The sequence below is a fragment of the Culex quinquefasciatus genome, chromosome 3 (assembly GCF_015732765.1).
Source record: "Culex quinquefasciatus strain JHB chromosome 3, VPISU_Cqui_1.0_pri_paternal, whole genome shotgun sequence".
In the NCBI taxonomy this organism is placed as follows: domain Eukaryota; kingdom Metazoa; phylum Arthropoda; class Insecta; order Diptera; family Culicidae; genus Culex; species Culex quinquefasciatus.
In genome coordinates, this window is record NC_051863.1 from 1946280 (window position 1) to 1967962 (window position 21683).

Below are 21683 nucleotides of genomic sequence, written 5' to 3' on the forward strand. Positions count from 1 at the left end.
AAAGACTTTATTTTAAAATCAGAATCATCACAGAACATGTTTCTAAGACTCCAAAAATGACTTACCATTGAAAAAAGATTTTACAAAAAAAAATGAGACAAGACTTTTGAACCGTTTTTCCTTATTGTTTCGCTTGTATTCTCCTGTTAACCCTCTACAACCCAACCCCGTCTTTAAATGGGCTTCGATTTAAAAAAAATCGCCACAAAATTATTTTTCAGCAAATTTTCGATCATTAAAAAGTATTGGTAAGAAGAACTCATAAAATTTTAGAAAATTTATGGGTTTGAAGTTTTACTTGTTTTATGTAACTTTGCCAATGTTTTCAAAAATATTAGTTTTTAGGGATCAACTTTGGCTGTGTTTTTTTACAAACATTTCTTACATTTTAAGTAGAAAGAAGTATGCAATAATTTTTCTAGAGTCCATTTCTTTTACAATTTAACTGATAATGGTGCCATTTTATAGCAGAAAATGTGAAAAACATGCAAAAAATTGAAAAAGTTACTGTAAAAACATGAAAAAATAGATAGGCAAAATGTAGTGATAAGAGGTGGTAGAATTGGCCAAATACTAACAAAAACAAACATAAACTAAACCAGATAAATGCAAATTAAAATACAAGAAAAACAAGAGAAGTTAAGTTTTTCTTAGAACAAAAGTTGCTCAAAATTACCTACTAAACACGGGAAAAATTAAAATTTTCGAAAAAAAATTGGGCTGTAGAGGGTGTTTTATTGTTTTATCGTTTTTTTTAAATTTCAATATTATAAAAAAAATCATATCACTGTATAATCATGTTAAACAATGAGTAAATAACAAAGATTCGATTTATTTCAATTGTATTTTACATCATAATCCAATTAGGTGCGCGAATTTCTTTGATATTTTAAAATACTGTTTTAATAACACTTAGAAATTCTTTTTAAAATTGACCTAAGAATTCGCAACCAAAGCCATTTCAAACTTTTTTTTAAAGAAAAACATGAATCTTTTAGATTTGAATAATTTTGTTTTGCATCAGTTTGTTTATTACAGTTTAGGCCATAACAATAGTAGTTTATGCAACAAGTTGCAAAAAGAGGATTTTTTCAGCACGAGTCGTACATTTATCCAACGAGGTTCACCAAGTTGGATAAATACGAAGAGTGCTGAAAAAATCAAGTTTTGCAACGAGTTCCATACAACATTTTTTGCAATTCCAAAACACACACACTGAGTGAGCAAAAAATATTTGAAAAGTGTTACTTTTCGAAACAAGTGCTGAAAAGTTCAACTTTTCAGCATTTATTTTGAAAAGTGTTGCTATTCGATTCTGTTATTTTTGGTACAGAAAAGTAGGCTATTTCGTCGTTCAAGAATGACAGGAAAAGTAAGTAGTTTCACGACGGAATTGCAAAAATAATATTATAAGTTTTTCACTCTCCTCAAAATTCCAACAACAAAATCAAGGGACTAAAAGTAGTGACTTATTGAAATTGGTTTTGATACAGTTTGTAAAATCGAATATAAACTATTCAGAATACACTGTAAAACGCTTATTTATGCTTTTTCAAGAAAATAATGACCCTCACTACTATCTTTTCACATAGGGAATTTAAAATATCATTTTTTCAGAAAATTTGTGAAAAAAAGATTAGAAAATTATAAATTTCATTTCGACTTCAATATTCTTTTGATTATTTAAACATTTATTTTTAATGATTTTAACCTACAAGTAATTCTTTTGAATACCGCCAATTTGGTTCTAATTTTCAATTCTGTAGTTTTATATTTCGATGCTTATCCATGCACTTGCTATCCAAAAAAGCCTCACACAAATTTAAAACTTTGCAAATTTTTCTTTTAGAATAAAAATTGCAAAAATTAATTTTTCAAATCATTTGACTTGATTGACATTGAATGTCGAGAATAAGTGTAATAAAGGTTATTATTTGTCAACTCATAATATGTCTGAAAAAATGCCCCTACCCCTCTTCGATTTTCGTGCACTTTGGCCTGCAATATTTGGCAGCCTTAAATGGTAATGACAAAGGTACTTTTATGTAAAATTGGATTCCCGAATTGGTGACGACCTCAATGTTCAGAAAAACGGATTTGATAAAGTTGTTTTTTTACAAAATTTGTTTAGAAACATCAGTCATTTTTTTTTACTCTGCTTTAAGAAAAATCGTGGAAATGCTATTAAAATAAAAATTCAATTTACAAAATTACAAATAGAAAAATAAATAGTTTAAAGTATATTTTGACATTAGCTTAAACAATATTTGGAAACTCTATCCATCCACCGGATACAGCACCAAATTCTTTCTTCAAAAATGAAACCCACACACTCCGGAGCAAAGCAACTGTCTGTTTCCACCCGAAAATCCCTGTCCCTCTGACGGCTAAAGCCACCGGCGGCAAGGGGAAAACCCACTTGAAAAGGAACCTGTCACCACACGCCGGAACGACCAAGTTGAAGCCTTTTTCCGGCGCGCGCGCGCGAATCTTCTGCGGGGTTTTTTCTTTCTTGAAAACCATGTGGCAGCTCGAGCAGCCTCAGCTTCAAGTGGGCGTCTTTTATCATCATTTGTAACCGTCATCAAAATCCTCTTTGCACCTGAAGAGGGTGGCAGGGTAGGGGGTCCCATCTGTGTGACACTTTCCTCCTGGTAAAAGCAAAGGAGATGTCGCATTTACATATACAACGCACACGCACGCACGCACGTGGTGATCAATGATAAAGTATGGCCGGAAGACGCGTAGCGTACCAAGTTCTCCGAAAACGGTGCGTGTCGTTTTGCGCCAAAAACCTCCACCCACGTGTCTATCGAAGATATCCGAAATCCGATAACAACCTGCTGCCGACGACGACAACATCTTGAGGCGCGCTGATTGTAAACAAACAAATATTTTGTCAAGTGGTTCAGACTCTCAGCAAAGTTACAGGAGAAGAAGAAGACGAAGAAGAGGGGAAGGAGGTTAGCAGGGCAAACATAATGGTCGTAATGATTTAAATCGACAGTTTTTTGGGGGTTAGAATCGGGCCGATCGATATGGCGCTGTGGGGACGATGGTACTTGTATGGCTTGTCATCGTCAACGCTGGGAGGTGGAGGTGGAGATAACGAGCAAAGTGTGATAACGCCATTAATCTAAACAGATTTGGGTGCGGAAAAACCTTCTTTTTGCTTGGTAAAGAATGGCGGATGTTTGAGGCGCGGTGTGTTTCTGACACTGAAATGGTAAACCTCGTTAAAGATCTGTTGAACTTTTGCGCAGCAAACGGAGTTTATTGAAATTAGTAAACGATTTGCTTGAATTGGGATTGGAAATCAACTGGAATGGTGTGACACGCAAAGTGTATTTTTTTTTGGTAAAATTTTATGTTTAATCATTATTATTTCTCTGAATTCCAAGCCGACCATGTATCGGAATAAATCTGAATATTAGCCAAAGAGAGAACATTCTAAATCAATTTATGTTCGTTGGATAAAAGAAACCATTTTTTTATAAAGGATAGTATAGGGTTGTTGGTTTGGGTTCCTAGAAAAAATGGTAACATAACATTAGTAGGCTTAGTGATTTTTCACGCTCGAAAATTGCAAATTTCACGGGGACCACAATTTCAAAACACAAAATTTTACTCAAATTTCGCGGAACTTGAAAAATGTTAAAATAACTCTGAAAATCCTATGTTTAAATCAAATAAACTACTTTTTATGCTTCATCATATATTATTTTTCAATAAACTAAAAAAAACTTCACTAAATTTGAATGCGATACAAATCCCCCAATTAAAAAAAATCCTACTGGTTTATGGATGGGCTCTATATATATTTTGAATCAAAATGTAGGGCACGCGTATTCTAATTAACTGAACTGTTCTTTTAATATTCAACTAATAAAGCTAATTTTTTTCGCTAATTTGCTTCTGGTATATCATTTTACATTATATTGAATTTTATATCAATGCAAGAATTAACAATTTTGTCCAGTTAAAATGAGTAAAATAAATTGAATTTTCTGCGACATTTAGCCCATTAAACATATATTTTAAAGGTTTTAGCTCACTTTTCAAAAACTAAATTTAAAATCAGTTTGCAAAAATATTATAATTTTCAACGAAATCAAATTTTTATTCTAAATGAGAAAAGAAAACAAAAAAAGTAATATTTTTTTTAATTTCACGGGAATCATTCACCCAAATAAACAAATATCGCTCGGATTAAAAAGGCCCAAAAAATTGATATGTTTTAAAAATAAGATTCTTAAGATACAGTATGGCCCATAAAAAAATGCGACATGTGCATATTTTCACAGAAAATTGGTTCCGTTCTAAAATGTACTTAACAAACTGATTTTTTATGCATCATGGTGTTAGTTTAGTATGTTTTGAAGATATTTTCATGACAGTTTTTTGTTCGCCAAAACTGGGTATTGGCGGGCTACAATAACGGATGTATTTTTGGTACAAAATTTACCTTAATTTCATATTTTATATCTTAAAAACAGAACAGTTTAAAATATCCAACCCTGTGCCAAAAGCATCGTTAGAAGTCCCTCTTAAATACGCCCAATCGAAAAAGTTTATAAATTTTGATAAAATTCGTCATTTTACAGAAACATGCCATTTGGGTTATCATCTTGAGCGATTCTGTCATAATAAATTAATAACTTAAAACCTATGTCGATGGCTCAAAAGGGTGCCCAACGGCTCTATACTGTTAAAAGTCATATCAGGGCATCAATTAGAGTCAATTACCATCATTTGTTGCATTATTTGTTTTCCTTGAATCGTTGCAGGTTCCAAAAACCCCTAAAAATTGGAGCATTTTCCGAATCGGGATATTTTCAAAAAGTTCACTGTTTTAGTATAACTAGTTAATAAAATGCGTAAAATTCATTGTAATTATTTGTTACAACTCTAAGAAACAGTAACCATGAAGGCTGTTTAATTTTTAATCCATACTAAAATTCACAGGTGTCTCTTCAGATCGATCAACATAGAAAAATCATTTTTCCTTTATATGGCCTGGGCTGGAGGCAAATTGAGGAATTTTAAGTTTAAATGTGCTGTGACATTTTTTATACATAAAGAAAAGGTTTTAAATGAATTATTTGTTTGTTTGGAACCTATTTAACATGTACACATGCTACATACATCATAAATAGTCAAAACAGGCCCGATTCCTACCTAATAACAATGTCGCATTTTTTATGGGCCATACTGTAAAACATACTCTTCGTTTTGTTTTGAATACAACAAAGCTTCATTTTTTTTATTTCTTTCAAAACTTTACATTTCAAATAAAATTGCAGTAAAATGTTTAACACAGCGAATGAAAATATTACTAAATTAAGTTAGTTTCTATAAAACTCAAAAATCCGAACATTTCTTCAAATGGTTCATATCAACTTGACATACCTACATACATATTCAAGCTTTTAAATTGAAAACTATTAAAATTTATATAAATAGTCTTTTGCATGAAATATTTATTTAGTTGCTATTTAAAAAAAAATATTTGAGGAAATTGATAAATTTAATAAATTTCACGCCGTTCACGAAATCGTCAAAAATCACTAACCCAATATTAGTAATTAAACCAGACTATTCACTCACTTAATTCTACAGTAGTTCATAAGATAATTGTTATTCCTTTTTGAGTTTGATGAATTATTTTGAGAAAAATCGATACATTTGCACACAAACATGAAATTTCACGGAATTTCGCGGAAAAGCCAAATTTCGCGGATTTCACGCAGTCCGCGAAATCGTGAAATTTCAGTAACCCTAAACATTAGGTAATGGAAACACCTTTTCTGTCAAAACATGTATAATTTTACATCAAAAACTGCTGAAATTTTTATCAGTTTTTGCTGAATTTATAATTTTTACATATTTTTAGGTAAAATTACACAAAAAGAAGTTATATTCAACCAACAAAATTTTCAACATTCCAAAGTTGAATGTGATAACGAGACTGCAAAAAATAACAAATAAAAAAAAATAGAAAAAAATATTATTTTGAAAATTTGGTTGGTTGAATATTATTAATTATTATTCTATTTTGAGTAATTTTACCTAAAATCCAATTCAAAAATAATTTCATTGGAAAGTCTGCGTCTCTAACTTTTCAATTCGAAAGATTCATAGATAAAAGTTGAAAAAAGAGAATCAATTCATCAGCAAGAAATTAATACCAGTGGAATACCTTTATCACTAACTTTGAAAAGAAATCATCGAAACTTATCTTAAACTATTTTTAACATTTAAGTCTCTCGACTCTGACGAGAAGGTACACAGTTTTTTTTAATTTGAGCAAGGCATGATTTTTTTTGGATAAACTATCAATTTTTTACCAACAAAATACTTTACGCGGTGTTTTTATTTTTAAATGAACTTAAAATGTGTTCTGCATAGTTTTCATATCAATGCTCTTCAAATTTCTTTTTAAAAAACATATTTATTTCATAAAATATTTTTAATAATGACTCTCCAAAAAAAGCTTTGCAACGATCTGTATTTTCAAAATATTGTAGTTGTTCCTTTAAAAAAAGAAATTTTCATCTAAATTATATTATTAAAATGATTAATTGGCCTATTGATGTATTTTGAATTTTTTTTCTCTGAATAAAAAAAAGTATTCTGAAAGAATACATAAAATTAAAATATTCATGGCAGCTTTTTTTGCTAATTCCTTAAAGGAAAATCAGTTTTTCCTATTTCATCAAAATTAAAAAAAAAAATACTAATTTTAGTTTTGTTTACGTTTTGCTTGAAATTTTTAAGTTGAAAGAATTTTAAAAATTATTAATTTATCTTTCACACAACCCAAACAAATTATTGATCAGGACGAAAATTAATCCATTAATAATTGGATTTGCTCAAACAGTCACTTCGTGTAGATAACTCTTATTAAAAAGTCTCAAGCTGCAATATAGATTATTATTCTTCGAATATGAAATTATTAAATACTCAAATTGAAAAATGTCAATGTTGTTGAAGTGCTACAAACGACTAACTCAGCAATACAACATTTCTCAGAACTTGACCTAAAAAGCAATTTGTCAATCGAGCTGCCAAACAACTCCCTTCCCGGATGAAAGCTTCCCTAATAAAGGTCAAATAAGTTGACCACTGCCGTGACACGTGACATCCCTTAAGGGTGACCTTTGTAATTTTCCTCAACCCTTACCCACAACCCAAAAAGTCGTGCCAAAAGTCGCTTCCTGATACACTTCACCTATCGATCAAATTCCCATCCAATAACGAGAAGTCGAAGCTTTTCCCTCACCCAACCAAAACTTGCCGACCAAGTGACAGGCAGAAATTAAAAGGAAATCGCTGTTTTTCTCCGCGCTGTCACAGCAAAACGAACTTTTCCTTTTCTCCTAGGCCGGCTTTGTTTTCGTAAACTTTGTGACACAGTTTCGGCGTTCCACTGATTTATTGGATAATGAATTTTTCTCTCACTTCTGATGGCTGTCACTTGTTGGGGCGGAGGTGGACAAAGTTGGCAGGAAGTAACTTTTTTTTCTCTCTCTCTCGAGTGTGGCCTCCTTGCGGATAACATCAAGGACTCGGGTGCGTATGTCTCTGTTGCTGCTCTCTGCCAGTTTTGAGTTTGATTTATGGTTATAGAGCAGCTGTTTCGATAACTTTTCCTATAAATCAAATTGATAAAAGTTGAACAGAATCAAATTTGTGTTAATGGATTTATTTGCTGAGCTGAGAAAAGAAAAGAAAAAACTTGAGGTCTGGTTCTGTTTTTGACGCAGTCAAGCACGGTTTGATGGATTGAACCTGAATCAAGGCAGAAGGAGGTTTCCGTAGGAGAATGTGGTGTGGGAAGTGAGGTAATTTGACTTTGACAACAGTTTGTCCGCGCGCAACTTGATTCCTGGCGCAAAAGTTTTCCGCAGTTTCGTGATGGTTGTTTGGTGCTACTTTTCCAACCGGGCCACTAGGAACGGCACTGACTAGAATGAAAAATTGGAACTCTTTGTCCACCCCTCTGCCTTTCGTGGTTGAAGTTGAATGTTCCCAAAAACTACTAGTCAAAGCTTTTTATTGCCCCAGCATCCCATTAGACTTTTCTGTGTGGCCTGAATCCCAATATTAACGACACCTCGAACCACTTAGCACCTTCCCCCTCGGTGTTTTCCCTTTTTTGTAAAGTTGGAAAGTCCCCACCGAAAAAAGTAATTATTAGTACGACCGGATATACACGGAAACTTCCTCTGCCATTCCCCCTCCCCCTTTGGTTTGACAATGAATCGACGACACCGTCGTCCCCCCTCAAGGGACACCTTTCCACCTTTTAGAAAAACCACAGCCGCACAGAAGTAAAGCAATAAAATTTCGACTTTGCAAACCGGAAAAAGTTGAATCCACCTACCCGGGCCACGTTAATTATTTCTAATTGTCAACCGTTACGGGCTGCGGTAGGGATGATTGGGACGGTCCTGAGGAAGATGGCCCGCAGGGGAAGCGACACAATTGGATTCTGCGTTCCCGGTTTTCATCCCGGCAAAGCCGGGGGAGTCTAGTGTTCGAAATCGATAGACTTCTTTTACTTTAGTGTCAAATTGGAGCGTGGTTATGATGAAATCTGAACGAAATGAGTATGAATTTGTAAATTAGTCACTCACATTTTAGTTAAAACTTTTTATTCATCACGCTCATCAACCTTAAATGAATTACACTTGCCAAATGCTATTTTGTGGCCCCAATTTTGTCAGCGAGGTCAAAAGCTATTTCTGTAAAATTATAAATTAGTTCATGAAATCTATGACAAATATTAGGAAAATCAAATTGATTATTATTCTACAAACATTTGTGTAATTTGAACAACCACAAAAAAATGCTTCTATCAAACCAGTTTTTACATTACAAATAAATTTTCATTTCATCCTTTAAAATGTGTTTCAAATACTTACCGAATTGCTCCAATTTTGGGAAGTTTTATTTGGATACCGTCTTTTTTTATAAGAATATAAATTCCACTTAATTTATTAAAGTTTCTTATCCAGAAATGATTTCAAGTGCCATCCTGAGTCATTCCCAATCCTTTAAAAGGATTATTGCGGAAGGAGTACAATTCACATAAAAAAAATATTTTGTTTACTGTCACATTTTCCATAATAGAATTCGCGATTTAATTAAAAATTGCCTGAAAATATCATATTTTGTTCATAAGTTAGTTTCTGTATTTCACTTTGAATCATAGCTAGGTCTAGAGGGTGACGATTCTCTAGGTGTTCAATATCCCGGGAATCGAGAGTAGAATTTGGACATTTCCCGGGAAGTTTTTTGACTATGCCAATAGTGCTAAAGATTTAAAATGAAAAGTAATAAATTTGTTTGTTTTCAATGAATTCAGTTACAATTCTATGAAACGTTAATTTAAATAGCCTCATTATTTAGAGGAACTCTATTAAACCTTTTGATTTTTTTCTGGATATGCAAATAAAAATCGTTTCTTGAGCATTTTAAGGCTCGAAATTGTAGTTTAAAATATTAACGAATCTTAATTCAAACTTAGTCATTTCACAAAATTGGCACAAACTTGTTATTAGATTGTTTAAAAAAAAAAAAAAACTAATACAGCTTATATATAATTTCCCAGTATCGGGAATTCGGTAATAAGATAAACAACGACTCAAAACAACAAATTAAACTATTTTTTGTAATTTTTAAGGTTAACTGTAAATATTCATTAAAGAAATATTTCAGTTATCAGGAAAATCCAAATGTTCACAAAAAAATAGATTATGAGGATTGATATGCTCGACAGATGATATGGAAATCGAAGTTAACTTGCAAAAGCTTTTTCCTCTTAGAAATAATTTTAGAAAATAATATTTGAAAATAAAACATTTGATTTCATTCTGGGTGTAACTGCTTAATATTTTTAAGGTAAATTTCAGGGTCCACATTTTTTTTTTGGCTTCTCTGAATAATAGTTATTGGAATTTTTGAATGTTAAAATTTACACTTTCTGTATAAGAAGATTAGAGAAGCATTGGTTTATTCGAACTTGAACGTCGAACATTAAACATCCAATGTTCTAAACAATTTTGAATTTTTCAAATGTTTTTCGGAATAGTTTTTATGATTTTGCTTCGATGTTTATAAGATGGAAATTTCCCGGGAGTCTCGACCGAATTTCCTAAGAATCGAGAGGTCCAAAAATGGTCGATTTCTCGCTCGTCGCCCTCTAGCTAGGACTAAAGAATTTTTGTACTTTTTCTGCAGCTCTAATGATCTAGGAAGTTTTTTTTTTTCAATGGTTTTTTTTTTATTTTTGAAATGCCACAATTTAACCCTCTAACGCACATTTTTTTAATTTTTTTTATTTTCCCCGTCATTTTGTCATTTTGAGCAATTTTTGTTCTAAGAAAAAAATAACCTCTCTTGTTTCATGTTTTCCTTCTTCCATTTTTAGTATTTTTATTTCGATTTAGTTTTTTCATGTTTTTAAAAGCGTTTTTTTTAGTTTGTTTTTCACGTTTTTTAAATAAGTAGAGGCAAAGTCTAGTCCAAACATAAAATACTGTATACATTAGGGTGGGTACGTTTTTCAAAAAGTTCTCGGATCAAGTTTTAGTATGGTTCCCCTTGTAGGGCATGCCCATAGGGACTTTCATGCCAAATACCAGCTCATTTGGTTGTAAACTGGCTGCGCGCATCAGGGTTAAAGTTTACATGTGAATTACTATGGGAAATTGGAACTTTTTGTTCAAACGCTCCTACAGGTTTGGGAAAATCACGCGCCAACTTCTGGTATGGTCAGGCCTATGAGGAATGGTCTGGAGAACTCTTTTCCCGAAGTGAGCATATGGATTCGTTGTCCCTAGACCTGGCGCATCAGCAAACAATCCGATGTCTCCGGAATCAACGATTTTCCCTAAAAAGCATCAAATTTTCCTTAGCATGCTATGAAAGCTTGATGAACACCGCAAAGCCATACGTCAGCCAGCTACCACGTGGTTGAAATATTTGCAAAAAATACAAATTTTTTATGCAATGATTCTGACTTCGACTAAATAATATCAGGATTACTCGAAATGATCATTTTCTAGTTAAAAGAAGGTTTGCAATTGAGTATTCCAGCCGTTTCTCACCCACGTGGTAGCTGGCTGACGTATGGCGTCGCGGTGTTCATCAAGCTTTCATAGCATGCTAAGGAAAATTTGATGCTTTTTTAGGGAAAACCGTTGATTCCGGAGACATCGGATTGTTTGCCGATGCGCCAGGTCTATGGACAACGAATCCATATGCTCTCTTCGGGAAAAGAGTTCTCCAGACCATTCCTCATAGGCCTGACCATACCAGAAATTGGCGCGTGATTTTACCAGACCTGTAGGAGCGTTTGAACAAAAAGTTCCAATTTCCCATAGTAATTCACATGTAAACTTTAACCCTGATGCGCGCAGCCAGTTTACAACCAAATGAGCTAGTATTTGGCATGAAAGTCCCTATGGGCATGCCCTACAAGGGGAACCATACTTGATCCGAGAACTTTTTGAAAAACGTACCCACCCTAGTATACATATTTTAACATAAAACATAAGAATTGTTAGTAAAAAACACAGCCCAAGTTGACCCCGAAAACATTGACAAAGTCACATAAAACAAGTAAAACCTCCAACAATACAATTTTCGAAAAAAACAAGAGGTCTTCTTTCCAATTATTTGGCAAAGTTCGTTTCAAAGCAGTTGATATGCACAATTCATAATTTTCAATTAATTTAATTTAATTTGACTATGTAACGTAAGCTCCATTGAGAAAAAAAAGCATTTTTGGTCAACCAAAATATTATATAATAATACATCAAAATCTTTTTTTAAATAATCATCATATGTATTTATGCTAAAATTTATTAAATTTCAATGTACAGCACCGCAAAAAAATATTATTTTTTGTCGATACTTAGATATATTGAAAACTATTTTTTTTTTGCAATTCCGAAAAAACCCATTGAATGGAATTTTAATTTAAGTTAAGTTAATTTTAAAGGGTTACAAACATGTAAATCGGCAAAAATGTCCGAGATTGGTTTGAGCACAAATTTGATTTTATTTTTCAGTCCGTTTTCAAGACATTGAAACATACATTTTAACTGTCAACAAAATAAATTTGAAGACATTTGGTTGTATCATTGCCGAGATACAGCTTTATGAGGTTAGCAGTTTCAAAAAACGGGTTCCACGATATCTCAACACTGCCTTGACCAAATCGGCTCAAAATGTCGGTGAAGACTCGTTAAACCGGTCCGTGTGCATGACGAAGGCCGATTTACAAAAAGTTTATTTTTAAAAGAGATAAAAATATTTTAATGTTTTCATATAAAAAATCGAAAGTTTTTGATTTTTGTATTTTAAAAAATGCAAAATTTCAAAATCGGCCTTCGTCATGCACACGGGATTTGTCTTGAGAGTCTTCACCCCAAATTTCAGCAAATTTGGTTCATCCCATCTCGAGATATCGTGGCACGATTAAAACATAATAAAAATCGGTCACGAAATAACAACAACACAAATTCAAAAGTGTAAGCATAAGCATAAGCATAGGTGCCCACCCGCAGTTGCTACTCCGTTATTGACCAGGACCTCCAGAAGTTACATCCACGAGCCGTGGAAGATAAGTGGGAGCTATCTTTCCTCGCTTCGCAACTTCTCAAAGGCCCCTATCATGCTGATCAATACCGGCGCCGGCCACGACCAGTGGTAGAGTCACGGGGAAGTGGATGGGAATGTTAGTCCGATACTTGAGTGATAGAGACCGCCCAATCGACTGCTTCTCCGACAAAGTATCACATGAGTTTTGAGGGGTTAGTAGATGGGTATGAGGTCAGGATTCACGAGTGGCAGTGATGTGACCATGAGCATTTTGTTTATCGGTTGAAAATTTTAAATCTTAGGCAGCCGGCTGCGGAAAGATAAATAATTGATTATTTAAAAGTTTGTTTTAATCGAACGCGTGCCAACCGAGCGGTAGTGCTATGGGCTGGACTTATCAGTATATTTTTACTGTTGGTACAATTAAGATAACGCGAGCAAATGTCAAAAATAGTAGATGAGTTAATACTAAAGCTGCCAGTTGGAATAAATTATTACGATCAACGAATATAAACGAAAAGAAAACAGGACACCACGTAACCGATTGTAATGAAATTAAAACAATAACTTAAACGAACTTAACCGGCGGCGTGCCTTCCTATCAACGATGATAAAAGAAGGACTTATAAATTTAAAATATAAAAAGACTCCAAAAAATACGTTGCATAGTAACCGCGAAGTCCCGCTACTCACAATCGAATCCGAAAGATACCTATCTAGGGGTTTAAATATAGTATTAATTTGACTGCGATCCTCCAGAAATTCTTCGTCGGCGTGCCTTCCGATCAACGGTGATGTAAGAAGGGCTTTATTCATTAAAATGATTTTATATCATAAGCCTTAAAACATATTCGTCGGCGTGCCTTCCGATCATCGATGATAAAGAAAGGACTTAATCCAGCAATACGACTTGCTTGTCTCGAAAAAAAAAAAAAGAATTCGGATCGTTTCTATCGAAAACTAACAAAACAAAAATAAACTCATTGGCCAACGAACGCGCGAACTAAAAATAAAGAAAAAAGAAGAAGAAGAAGACCAATCACCCCATGCACACAAACAGCGACACAAAAGAGACGGAAAATAACACGAATCAGAAGAAATCCAATCACCCCATGTACACAAATAGCGACACAAAAGAGATGGAAAATAACACGAAAAAACAGGACTGCGCGTCCACACAGGCACCGCACTACTGATGTCATTATTTATTTATAATGACCAATCACCCCATGCACTCGAACCCAACACAAATTCAAAAGTGTAAGGCAATAAAATTTAAACCCTTTGAAGAAGTTGAATTTAAGAAAGTTATTTTTTTAAATGAAAAATAAAGACATACAAATTTTCTTGATTGGTATCCATGAACTCTAGTGAAAAGTACACTAATTTTTTTTTTTAAATAACAATGACCAAATTCTTAATGTAGCACTCTCCGAGACCCACCAACCCAAGCTGAAAGTAGGTATTACACAAAAGGCCATTCTCATTGGTTCATTAAACGTAGAAAATGCGCAGAAATAGATACGCAATGTAGTCGCTCGCAGGAAGAATGGGGAAAAACGGTTTGCGACAGAAAAACTCCGATAGAGAGGAAAATCAAAGGGAAGGTGGGGGAGCAAAATTTTGGGTACAGATTAAATCCTGCGGTGGGCTTACGGCATCCAAACACGCACACTAATTGAAGAAGAGCGGGTGTAGTTTTCTGTCCGGGTGTGACATTTTTCATATGGCGATAAATTTATGAACTGGTGAGGGAGGGGGTATTCAACATGAAACTCCTCTCTCCTGGAAGGGCGAAAAGGTTTGTGGCAAAATATTAAGTGAACGTGATTGGGTTGGCACTGTAGAAAAAGGTATTAATTGCAGTTGGTTCAAATTACAGAGAATCACGTTTCGGACGTAATTTGTAATACAAAGTGCGACATTGCAGAGTAGTTTTCAGACGGCGAAGGCCATAAAAAGACAATTAAATTAAACTAAACAACCGTTCGATCGATTGTCGATCAAATGCCAATCACTCGTGGCGCCAAATCTAAATTAGCAGTCAAACAAAGAGACAGCTGCCAAACCTCGATCGATTGTGCCGCCGAATTTGCCACCCAATAGACTGCAAACAAAATCGAAAACTTGCTCACGTTTTGAACTGATAAAAAAACCCAAAACCTGATCCCCAAGAAAGCCTCCCCTTTGTGCCATGAATATTTAATTAATTAACCTAGTCCGAGGCGCCACCTTTCCCGGTGTGCAAACTTTGAAGAATCTGGGTCTGTGTCCGGACAGCAGCTGGTGTCACCCCTCGGGTTTTCCAGCGAGCCACGTAGATCCGTGCGAGGCTCCGTTCCGAATCTGATGTATCAGACGTGACGCATAAAGTTCACACTAATCGCACATTAAATTCACCTCTTTGCCTGGCTGGGCTTGGGGGAAAGTGACACGGAGGCGAGGGAGCCTCATCCGAGATTTCATGATGAAAGCCACTAAATTATTTAAATATTCTGGTACCTGTGCTCATCCGGTCCGATGGACCTCGACTTTGTGTGCATGAGTTGTAAGCTCTAGCTGGAAGCCAAGCTCAGACATGTAGGAAGAGCTTTTTCCAGTTGAGCTGACTTGTGCCAACTTTTTGGGCAGTGATGGGAATTTCGCTATCAAAAAGTTTGAAACTATGCAAAATTATGTCAACAAACTTTTAGAAAATTCCTAAATTTTTAAACAACTCAAAACTGCTCCAGGTAAATCGATAGTAAAATTCCCCAACCCTGCCCCCAAAGCAAACGAGATATGAGTTAGTTCCGGATCCATTGCTGCAGTCTGTCTCGGGAGGGAGGCGAAAGCCACCGGCAAAAGAGTTAAGCATCAAGGATTTAGGCAGCGCCAGCCTCTTTATGACCTGCTTCAGAGCGAACCTCACAATCAGCATCTTTCGAGAGCGAGACCGGGAGGCCTTCCGGCCACGATGGCACGGTGTGTGTTTGGCAGAATGGCAGTTTTGCGCTCAGATTTTCAGCATCTCGAAAGAAGCCGGAAGGCGAACCAAGTCAGCAGCAGCACACGAGATATGAGAGATGACACACATTTTGGGTGGAGCAAGGTTATCTGATTCGAAGTAGCAGCTAGCAGCATCAGAACAGCAGATAAATATGAATTTGTAGATTATTAAACGAATGTAATATTTATAGAGATATGATGGAAATTCTTTGGGAAACGTCTTGCTCTGTGAGTGGCGCTCTGAACGCAAGGGAAGATTGATGCTGATCTTGATCTCGCAGCATGTGCTTCGCAAAAGGTGCGATTACAAATTCATGCTTTTGGGGCCCAACCTGGCAGAGGTGTTTATCAGTGTAAAACTTTGCTTAGTCTTAATTCACCTGAAGCAAAACAGGTCGATCTTTAGCTTTTGATTACATAGCTATAACAAATACTGAGCAGAACAAAAAAAGATTTTTATTCGATCCAACAATTATTTTTCGTTCACGATTTCTAGCAAACTTTCAAACAGATTAGAATCTAGATGGTGTCATTCACTATTGGAGCAATGATTATTTATGATCTGTGTCTGTGTGCCCAAAAATAGTAAATTCTGTAAGAAACCATTTTAAAAATTGATTCATTTTAAAATAGGATTTATGTTTTATCATTGTTGACCGGTTAATGATACTTTTTCTATCCTTAGGCCTAATGTTTACACAAAATTTTCAATAGAAAGCTCACTGTTACAAATATTGTCATGGAAAAAAATACAATTTTTGCCAAAATTTTTATTTTTGCTAGCAAAAAAAGATTGTAAAAAATTAGTTTATGCAAAAAGTTGCGAAAACAAGATTTTTTCAGCACGAGTCGTACATTTATTCAAGTTTTCAAGTTTTGTAACGAGTTGCTTACAACATTTGTTGCTATTCGGAAAAACGCTTTTTGAATAGAATGTCAAACATTCATGTGTTAAGTAAATTCACCGTTCAAAACAAAACAATATTGAAAAATTTTACTTTTCGATACAAGTGTTGAAAAGTTCAACTTTTGAACCGGTTCCGTGGCTTAATGGTTACGGCTTCTGCCTCATAAGCAGCAGGTTCAGGGATCAAATCCCGGCCGGTACCTTTGAAATTTGGAATCGGGAATCTGAACTTTGAATACGAACAAAAACGAAAATGAGTCAGGTGGGATTCGAACTCACACCTCTGGATTGGTGGTCTGGGACCCTAAGCAGTCGGCCATCAGAAGGTTTACACTCTAGCAGTGAACTGATCCGTAGTGTGGAAACATGTTATCTTCTCACATTAAATACGCGCTGATCCCTGATTTGCCTGACGGGATTGGAAGTCTAAATATAGATCGAGTTTCCTTCAGATGCTTGCTTCTATGTTTAGGCGGGGCCGAACAATGCCCAGCGACCTCGGAATTGGACCGCAAGGAGCTCTGTCATTCTGAAACGGGTCGTTGGAAGCAGCGCGAGGGCTATCACCACATAATACCCGGGACTGAAATAAGTTGTATCAGCATTCGGCATATACAAAGTCTGATACAAATTATACTTTCCCATAAAATCGCTACCGGTTAGCGAGTATTGGATTGGACCACACACACACACACAAGTGTTGAAAAGTTCAACTTTTCAGCACAAATTTCAGTGCTGACGAGGAGGACTTTTCAGCACTGGTATTAAAAGGTATTGATTTTCAAATCTGTTATTTTTGCTAGTTAAAAGTAGGCCGTTTCGTTTCTCCAGAAAGATAGGAAAAGTTGACAGTTTTGACAGCGGGATTGCAAAAATAATGTTTTTTGCAATTCCGTCGTTAAACTACTTACTTTTCCTGTCATTCTTGAACGACGAAATAGCCTACTTTTCTGTACCAAAAATAACAGAATCGAATAGCAACACTTTTCTAAATAAACGCTGAAAAGTTCTACTTTTTTGCACTTAAATGGGTGCTGAAAAGTTGAATTTTTCAGCACTTGTTTCGAAAAGTAACACTTTTCAACATTTTTTTGATTTAAACGATTTATTGACAAAAAAATGAAAATTTGACATAAAATTTCACTCAAAATCAAATCAAATTATTCGCTCTACAGCATTGCCTTGGCGTTCTCGATTGCGAGATTCCTACTCGAAACTAGGTGTCCGAAGGTTTGATTGTTGAGGCAATTGCAAACCTCTTTTTACACCTTAGCTTCCATCCACCCCGGGATTCGAACTGACGACCCTTGGATTGTTAGTCCAACTGCCTACCAGCGACTCCACCGAGGCAGGACCCAGGGAGACGACTCCTACACCTGGACTGAGCTAACGACCTAACCTTTTGGTTAGTCCGTGGCCAACATAAACTTCCCGTCCGACGGAAGGCGTGATCAGACAAATCTCGTCTCGAAAAATGCCACCGGGACCGTCTGGGATCGAACCCAGGCCGACTGGGTGAGAGGCAATCACGCTTACCCCTACACCACGGTTCCCGGCTGAATTTCACTCAGTGTGTGTTTTTTTGGAATTGCAAAAAATTTGTATGGTACTCGTTGCAAAATTTGATTTTTTCAGCACTCTTCATATTTATCCAACTCGGTGAATCTCGTTGGATAAATGTACGACTCGTGCTGAAAAAATCCTCTTTTTGCAACTTGTTGCATAAACTACTATTGTGCAATTCCGTCGTGAAACTACTTACTTTTCCTGACATTTTCGAGCGATGAATCTACTTTTCTCTACCAAAAATAACCGAATGGAAAATTAATACCTTTCAATACCAGTGCTGAAAAGTAGAACTTTTCAGCACTTGTATCAAAAAGTAAAATTTTTCATTTTGTTTTTGTTTTTACCGATGAATTATTCACTTAACACATAAATGTTTAGCAAAAAATCCATTCAACAAGCATTTCTCAGAATTGCAAAAAAATGTAAGCAACTCGTTGCAAACTTGATTTTTTCAGCACTCGTCGTATTTATCCAACTCAGAAAAACCTCGATGGATAAATGTGCGACTCGCGCTGAAAAAATCTTCTTTTTGCAATTTATTGCAAGAACAACTAATATGTATTTCCGCTGTGAAATTACTTATTTTTTCTGTCATTCTCAATCAACGAAACAGCCTACTTTTCTCTACCATAAATAACATAATTTATCAAAAACAAAAATTGAAAAAGTTACTTTTTGAGTTTCTCTTTGTTTTGTCGTCCGTGTCTGTCGCGGGTGACCATGAACGGCCATTATCAAATAAGACCAACTTTTTCAAAACTTATTAAATCGCGATAACTCGTGATGGTTACAAGCAAACCCCTGATGTTTCTAAATCATTTTTTTTTGTAATTATCTGCTTTACAACTTTGCAAATATTGTTACACTGTCAAAAATAACCCTGCAAAGTTAGAAAAACACGACAATTTTTAAATGATTTTTTTTGTTCTAAATAAAAAATTACCCTTCTGGGTCAATGTAGATTCGAAAAGTACATTAAATTTCCCATAAAATGACATGTTCCAAGAATTGTTCCAGTCCATTAACGGAAAATTGCAGAGTTTTTAAAACTATTTTAGTGTTCTTTTGTCGATGAAAATACGTTTTTTTCGAAATTTTGAGTACGTTAATAAATCGGGCGTCTCATCACCGTTTAAGGCTGCCGCACCTTTGTCACTAGATATAAAAAAACGGACCTCGGATTCGTGATCCGTTACCCCTTAGACTTAAATTTAAATAGTGAACAGATCTAATCTTTCATCAATATGCATCGAAGAAAAAATCAAAACTTCATTTGGATTATTTTCCAAAAAAAAGTTTTATTTTGTTTCGAGAGTGTCAACTATTGGAAGAGCACATTGGTCGCTCTAGATATTTTTTTTCGAAAAGGGTTCCGCGGGACAGAAACACCAGCGGAAGCGAAGGCTGTGTTTCGTTTCTGTAGGAAAATAAATTGATAATAAATTTAATGAAATTAAAGGTGGAAATAATGAACGGTACGTGGTTTGAAATTGAAAAAAAACACACACAAACAGGGAGAACCTCTAACCGTGGGAACGGAGCAGCACCTCAACCGAACGGTGGTTCAGGCAGGTTTTCGGAACGCGTGTCCTGAATATGAGTTGACTGATTTTTCGTTGCTGCTGCAGGGAGCTCAGGTGACTGAAAAGTGTGCCAAAGTGAAATGAGGAGAAATTTCGTCGCACGATGTTGGCTAAATTAAATCTAAATCTATTCCTGAATTAGGCCAGTCGAGTTGAATTTGAGTGACGTTTTCCAATTAGAAATGTATTGATTTTGGCTGGGAAATCGAAAATGAAAACAAAAAAATACAAATAAGTGGGTAATTCTCCGCCAACTCACACAGCAGTTGCCCCGACCCCTCTTCGATTTGCGTGAAACTTTGTCCTAAGGGGTAACTTTTGTCCCTGATCACGAATCCGAGGTCCGTTTTTTGATATCTCGTGACGGAGGGGCGGTACGACCCCTTCCATTTTGCACATGCGAAAAGAGGTGTTTTTCAATAATTTGCAGCCTGAAACGGTGATGAGATAGAAATTTGGTGTCAAAGGGACTTTTATGTAAAATTAGACGCCCGATTTGATGGCGTAATCAGAATTCCGAAAAACGTATTTTCATCGAAAAAACACTAAAAAGTTTTAAAATTCTCCCATTTTCCGTTACTCGACTGTAAAAATTTTGGAACATGTCATTTTATGGGAAATTTAATGTACTTTCGAATCTACATTGTCCCAGAAGGGTCATTTTTCATTTAGAACAAAATTTTTCATTTTAAAATTTCGTGTTTTTTCTAACTTTGCAGGGTTATTTTTTAGAGTGTAACAATGTTCTACAAAGTTGTAGAGCAGACAATTACAAAAATTTTGATATATATACATAAGGGGTTTGCTTATAAACATCACAAGTTATCACGATTTTACGAAAAAAAGTTTTAAAAAAGTTGGTCGTCATCGATCATGGCCGTTCATGGTCACCCGCGACAGACACGGACGACGAAACAAAGAGAAACGCAAAAAGTAACTTTTTCAAAACTTTTTTTCGTAAAATCGCGATAACTTGTGATGTTTATAAGCAAACCCCTAATGTCTATATATCAAAATTTTTGTAATTGTCTGCTCTACAACTTTGTAGAACATTGTTACACTCTAAAAAATAACCCTGCAAAGTTAGAAAAAACACGAAATTTTAAAATGAAAAATTTTGTTCTAAATGAAAAAATGACCCTTCTGGGACAATGTAGATTCGAAAAGTACATTAAATTTCCCATAAAATGACATGTTCCAAAATTTTTTACAGTCGAGTAACGGAAAATGGGAGAATTTTTAAAACTTTTTTATTGTTTTTTTCGATGAAAAATACGTTTTTTCGGAATTCTGAGTACGTCATCAAATTGGGCGTCTAATTTTACATAAAAGTCCCTTTGATGCCAAATTTCTATCTCATCACCGTTTCAGGCTGCAAATTATTGAAAAACACCTCTTTTTTCGCATGTTTAAAAATGGAAGGGGTCGTACCGCCCCTCCGTCACGAGATATTAAAAAACGGACCTCGGATTCGTGATCAGGGACAAAAGTTACCCCTTAGGACAAAGTTTCACGCAAATCGAAGAGGGGTCGGGGCAACTTTTCCCGATTTCGTGTGAGTTGGTAGAGAATTACCCAAGTAAATTTTAAAATGCACTGCAAGTTCAGCGCACATAAAAAATGCGCTCGAAAGCCATTAAAAGTACCATCTTGAGTCCAAAGTGCCACATGTGGTCCAAAGTTTTGCTCCTCCTGCTCTAGTCAACCGACAACGACGCATCAACATTCCCGGCAAAGTTTTCCTTCTTTAATCAAATATTTATGACAACACCAAGTTGCTGCCAAGTTGTCCTCGAGTGTCGATAACTCTGCATGTCCCGGGGTTCAACGCACATCCGAGACCCCGTAACGACAGTTTGAGAATGCCACTTGGATCGAGATATGGTGTAGGGTAAGGTACCCATGAATCGGCTTTTGGACTCAGAATCACAGTTTGGTAGATTTTGGCGTTGGGTTTGTTTTCATTTCCAAGCTTAAGGTGGTATTACACTGCGGGAAACTTTGTTTGTAACCATAACATTGAG

General features: G+C 35.4%; 1 protein-coding gene across 10 annotated transcripts in view; it reads right to left on the reverse strand.

Annotated features, from left to right (window-relative positions):
• The window catches only part of LOC6040515 (uncharacterized protein CG43867), a 308521-nt gene that overhangs the window by 207626 nt on the left and 79212 nt on the right, over positions 1-21683 (reverse strand). The gene's annotated exons all lie outside the window — the stretch shown is intronic.